The sequence below is a fragment of the Sorex araneus genome, chromosome 5 (assembly GCF_027595985.1).
Source record: "Sorex araneus isolate mSorAra2 chromosome 5, mSorAra2.pri, whole genome shotgun sequence".
NCBI lineage: Eukaryota > Metazoa > Chordata > Mammalia > Eulipotyphla > Soricidae > Sorex > Sorex araneus.
Genome location: NC_073306.1, coordinates 198,474,875 through 198,481,754, shown reverse-complemented (window position 1 = coordinate 198,481,754; position 6,880 = coordinate 198,474,875).

The following is a 6,880-nucleotide window of genomic DNA, read 5'->3' as shown; positions in this document are numbered from 1 at the left end:
CATCTTTCTTCTCACTCACCTTCTACCACTTCAAAATTTATTTGCTAACCACCTGTACTAGGCCACTAAGCATCTCAGGGAAGACAATGCTACTGAGCCACTGATCTACCTGATATTTATCTCATGATTTTACATATATATGTATATATACACACAATTTATTTATTTACATATTAAACTGACAATAGGGGTTCTTAACCTCAAAACTGGTTTGTGTTTTTGTTTTTGGCAATACCCAATGGTGTTCAGAGCTTACTTCTGGCTCTACACTCAGAGCTCACTCCTGGCAAGGTTTGGGGACACATATGGGTGCAGGGAATTAAATTAAAGTGTGCCACATACAAGGCAAACACCTTACTTGCTGTACCATTGCTCCGGCTCATGACCTTAGAACTATTGACATTTTAGGTTGAATAATAATTTGTTTGAAAGGGGGTGTGTGGACTATACAACTGTCAGGTGTTTAATAGAATTCCAGGCCTCTATTCTCTAAATGACTTTAGTCAAAATGTCCTTGGGTTTTGTCAAATGTCCTCTGGAGAGCAAAACTGAAGTTCAATCAAGAATCAATGGGATAGAAAAATATGAAAAGTACAGTATCACATCATGCTCCTGCAAATGCAGCATTGAGAAAAACATTTCTTACTGAGACTATGTCTCCATCATCAGGAGATTTCATGTACATGGTAGGGTTCAATAACACTTCCAGGTCTTGGGGGCTGGAACAGTAAGTAGCACAGCGGGTAAGGCATTTGCCTTGCACACGGCCGACCTGGGTTTGATTCCCTGCATCCCATATGGCTCCCTGAGCACTGCCAGGAGTAATTCCTGAGTGCAGAGCCAGGAGTAACCCCTGTGCATCGCCGGGTGTAACCCAAAAAGCAAAAAACCAAAAGCTAAAAAACAAAAAAACCCAAAGCAAACACAAAATAACACTTAAAGTTCTTACTATAAAAAGGGTGGAATATTGTGTGATAGTGATCTGTTAATTTCTCTTTTCTAGAGTGCAGTAGGTGTTCAAATGAAATGAATGAGTAAATAACTTTTACAAGTGGGACTTTATATCTGAAGAGGAAGCTATACTTGGTATTATTATAATTCAGTGAATTTTCAGGTTGAACTTGCCTATCTGTTTTCTTTAAAAATGTGTGGGAGTTGCCTTCTGTGCTCTCCGTATCATAACTATGACCACACGAGCAAGCTCTTAACGCTCTGGAGTCCCCTCCAACCCTGCTCTCCTTCCCCACCAGATCTTCACATTCAGGACTTATGCACTTTCTTCCGTTCTCAAGTTTGGATGAACAGATTTCTTAGAACTAAAATCCGTGACCCTGATTTGATTCTGCAATTTTGCTTTAGAGAGTCTCAGAGAGGATATAATATACAGAAATAGGATAAAATAGATGAGAAAAATTATAGTACATCACTCCTTGTCAGGAGGATATTATATTTCCTTGTCAGTGAAAACACATTGTTTCTAAAAGTTTTTGTTGTTATTCTTTTGTGTTTGTGGGCCACCTTGAGTTGTAAGATTATTATTATTTTTTTAATTGTGGGCCTCTGTCAGAAAAGGTCAAATATCTCTTGCTGGTAGAATAGCTCTTGTACATGGTGACCAAAGCAGAAACATTCTTTCCCTATAGCTGGATTGATAAAGGAAGGGCAAGGAATGATGAGAATAGTTCCACAAAATCTAACCTTTGGCTGGTGGTGTTTATACCTAAGACAATACAAGAATGGCATAGTTGCTATGTTTTAAAGAAGACATGGAAAGTGAAGTCAGATATTCATGAGTTTAAACCTAGAAAGCATTGATGATCCTTTGGGCTATTCTAAGTACAAAGGCATTACAGCTGTTCTGTCTGCAGAATTTCTTTTCTTGGCTCCATGAAAAATGAAACCAAGAGTATTTTACTAGTCTTCTGTTTCTCCAAGCTGAAGGACTCCAGTGTTTTATTACTCTGAACAAATGTCCCTTGCAACAATATTGACTCATATGATAGCAAATGAAGATATTTCCTCTAAGGTAAAAGCCTGTCACTCAGCACATTTGGAGCAAATCTAGGGTAGCTGGAAACGTCTCTTTTAAAAATGCTAACAGGATGGAAAAATAATTTGGAAAAAAAAGTATTCTTTGTGGGACTTTTTCCTGTGTAAACATATATTTTTATCCATCTTTTCTAATTTCATATCATCTCTCACTCCATGTACATTGCTCTCATTTTAGTTGCATATTTCCTGCTGCTTCTTGTCACTTTGGATTTTATTTTTTGCAGATCTAGTCTATTTCCAGAGGCTTTTGACATTTTAACAGTCTTCTCCGGGGGGGAGTCTTTTCTCTATTCTAGCAAAAATTGTGTATTTATGAAATTGAAAGAAAAATGTCCTATATTTAATATAGTAATGATATCTATAAAATGAACCTCCTGCCCCCATGCCAGGCTGTCTTCACAAGGACCCCCTCGGAGGGGGGCAAGTTGAGCTTCCCTCCCCACCCCAAGCAGAGCCCTGGCAGCCGAAAACCTCCAGAACCCAGCCACAGCCATGCTCTAGGACACTCTTCACACTCTTGGATGAGCCTCACCCATGAGGGAACCAACAGAGGAATCCAAGTATGCGGGACCTGTGGCTGAGATCTTCAAGCCTGCTCAGATTAGGACTGGGCCTCCTCCACCCAGATTCCCTAGTTTTCCAGTAGCTTGGCAGTCACACCCACAAACTGCCCCGGCACCATGTAATCTCATCAACAGCCAAGATCCAGAGACTATAAAATGAAGCTCCCAGAAGAGAGTGATGCAGAATCTTGCATGGCAAAGCAGGCTACTGTAAGATAACATAGCCTCAGGTAGTTTAGGTTTATTGGGTTACTCCCATCACAGTGCTCCCATTCCTCTGGGTTTATTTGTAGCTTGTTTCTTAGTGTTCTGTTGACTTGTAAATATTGTTTTCCTCTTCTCCTTGAGTCCTTTGCATAGTTTGTTCAGAGCAATGTCCTTTTTGTATGGACACAGGAAGACTTAGCAAATGCTATGCTTTTGTAACCTGGGAGTCATTTGACTCTACATGATATTTTCCTCCTGGGCATCTGTTCTCTCAACCTAAGCCTCAGCTGCCCTTACATCCTAGCACCCCCAAAAGCAGGATCCCGACGAGGGATGAGATGGACCCAGGGCAAGTGGTGAGTTGTGTGCTATCCTGGCATCGAGATGGGCCTGGCCAAAGTGCCTCATTCTTAACTATAAGTTAAGAGCTTGGTCATGGACAAATGCTGTCATGATCCAAACAGTGATAACTAGATTCAAACCCTGCTAGGGTTAGGAATGATTAATCTGGCCTGAGTGCTGTAGTCTGAGTCTGTGGCAAGATGTTGCCAGGAGAGCTGCCTTGCAAACCTCAATGTATCTCTTGCTATGTCCATACAAAAATAACTAGTATTAAGATGTTAATGAGTGTTTGGACTAAGGAAAGGAGAAAAACACCTTAGCAGTCAGGAAGGGCTTTGGAATGCCTGGCCCTCAGGAAGGGCTTTCTTATGTTGATTTTGCTACCCAGTTGTGTAGCCTAGAGGGCAAGGTAAGGAGAGAAAAGGAAGGGGAGAGACTAGTGAAGAGGGAGAATCTAGAGCTGCAGTGGATGCAGAGAGGATGGAGCAAGGAGTGTGGGAAATGAGAAAGATGGAAGATTGAATAAACGGTAACTAATCAGCAACCAGCTCGTTCTTCCTTTGCCTGTCCTTGACCACCCGCCGTCCCGATCCAGCCCACACTGCGGTTCCAGAGCACCTAACTCGGGCCGTGAGACAGAGCTCCCCGAGAGCCCGCGAGTGCACACGCCCATCAGCGTGTCTTAGTTTTTTACAGGCTACCTGTGGCATATTTGATCTGCCAAAACCAGTAATAATAATAATGAGCCTCATTCCCCTGACCCTGAACGTGACAGGGGCGAATGGAGATGTTACTTTTGTCCGTTCGAGCAAATCGATGAGCAATGGGATGACAGTGATACAGTGATCTATAAAATACTTGGCAATGGAGAGAATATGCTACAAAACCTGTATGAGGAAATTCATAAAATAGTTCTTGAAAGATAAAAAGCGAGAGCTGAAGAAATAGAAATTTGAAAATAAATATAAGGAAATAGAAAAATAGGTGTTTTAGGATAGAAATACTAAACATAAAAAAATCTCAATTTTATAGAAATTAATAGCTCAATCTACAGTTTTCAGTAAATTTCAAAAGGGTACTTCTTAGAGTTGAATGATATGATCTTACAGGTTTATAAAGAAGTATAAGTATAAATGGAGAAGAAATACTGAGAAGAACAGAGAATCAAGAGACAAAACTAGTACACTTGAAAATGTGCAGCTTTTATTAAATATACTTATTGCATACCTACTATGTACAGAGTACACAAGGTTAAAAATAAATTGTTGCTTTTTAGAGGGGAAAGTATTTGCTATTTAACAGATTGGATTTAAATGATCAATACTGAAGAGGAAAGTGAAATTAAACCCCTTTTTATATTAGTTATGAAATACATTGGAAAATCAAAGTATATTAAAAGTTTAAAGCATGATTCTCATATGAATATAAATTAAGCACAAATCAAAGATTAGTTTGACTCATTAATGAGGAATTAGTAGATGATAAAACTGGTTCCAAGAACATTTGGAGAACAGAGATTCATCTAATTAGTCGAGAAAGACAGGCTGGGACAGATTTAACAGTTGGACACGAAACTGGTTGATGTCCTATAGATATAAAAGTAATATTTATTGGGGAGAAATAATTTTTATCTTTACTGGAGAAAGTCATGAAAAGTCATAGATTCTAAGTCCTAATCAGCAGAAATAACAACTTGGCACATCTGCTTATATCTGGGACTGAGAAAGTTAATTTTTGATTAGGGCTTGTCACCCTTCCCCTGCCATAGGCCCTTTCTGACCTTGTTTACATCATGTGGTCTATCAGTCTTACCAGCGGGCCCCTTAGTATCGTGCATATGCCTGCTTTCCCGTTTATGTGATCTTCACCTGTGGCTCCCTTTGAATCTCTTGGGGGCAAACAGGTGGGTGCACGGCCCTAAACCATCTGCTTTAACAGACCTGTTGGACAATGTCCTACTATGACAACAAATGGTCTTGATGTCATTCTTTTGTTATATCTCCATGTTTTGTATGATATTTTATTAATACTGGATGTTCAAAATATTTAAATGTAGATTGAAAGGCAATTTAGGAGTAGTTGCAGGAAAACATAATAGATCTCTATTGTATGTACGAATGCATGTACATTCTGGGAATGAGGATTTTCAAGAAGTTTGAACATTTGAAATTTGTGTATTTAGACACACTTATATACACATGTATAAAAAGACCGACTGTAAAATTGAAGAACAAAAGAAACACTTTGTGTGAATAAACATAAATAATATGTTTATGGATTTAGATACATATCACTTATGTGTCTAAATACATAAATAATAGATTTGGCATACTGTTATCCTTTTAACTTAATGTTTTTGTATTCTTGGGACACACCTATCTTCCTGGCAGCATTATTTACAATGGCCAAAATCTGAAAAGGATTCAAGTGTCCAAAACCAGATAAATGGGTAAAGAAGTTGTTATTTCTATATGTGTATATATGTATTGGATATATATATGGAATGCTATATCCATATTGTTTTCTAGAGAGGCTGGACCAGTTGGCATTGCTACCAACAATGAAAGAGCATCCCTTTATATATATATATATGGAATACTATGCAGCATGGCAAAAAAATGGCAAAAGATGAAATCTTGCAGTTTGCTGCAAATTGGATAGAATTAGAAGGTTACTTATAGAATGAGTCAAAAATGAAAAGTGTAAATGAAGAATGTAAATAAATAAAGTATTAGACAGTTCCCAGTAAAACACACCCTGAGATATTGGCAACAGAATTGTGAATTGAGGATCAAAGTGGTGACTGGCGTTTGGGAGGAGAAGGGACCATAGGATAATGGTGGAGGGATTTTGGCATTTGGTGACAGACATAGTGTAACAGCGCTAAAAGTATAGAACAGTAATATTAGTATTGTTAAAAGTTAAAAACATTTTTGTAAAAAAGGGAAAATAGATTTGGAAGATTTTATATATGATATAACATAGAGTTAATATAAAATGAACTCTTAAGCGCCAACAAGAGGATAAATACTTGGGACCTGAGAGACAGCTTTGCATGCAGGAGGCCTGAGTTAAGTCTGTAGCACCACATGGTCCCCTGAGCACAGAGTGAAGAGTAGCCTTTAACGACTACTGGATGTGGACCCAAAACTAAAAAACAAAAACAGACAAACAAATAAGATACTCAGTGGGAAAATGGGCAAAGGGTATTCAGTGGCAATTCATTAAAAAGAAAAAACCAAAACCTCAAGCTCACAAGAGACCAAGGAAATGCAAACTAAAGTCAAAAGAAGATAAAGGGAGATAGTCTTACACTTTATTACTTCTGATAATCTCTTTGATGGAAAAGGACTCAGATTTAAGAATATAAGCCTCAGAATGTTTATGACAGCATTAACAGAATATCTGTCAATAAGGGAATGATTAATATTTTATGGAATCTTTTTACTCTATGATAACTGAGAAATCATCATTACTAGCATTGTAAACCACAGAGTCTTAATGAAAAATGGAAAGGAATTAGAAGCATAATAGGTGATTGAATGGGATTTTCATGAGTTATTGTTGAATGAAAAAAGCAAGATAGGGAAAAGTCTTTAAAATATCTCATTGTGATATCATCTCACACCACAGACACTGGCACACATTCAAAAGAACAAAAGCAACCAGTGCTGGAGTGGATGTGGGGAAAAAGGGACTCTCCTTCACTGTTGGTA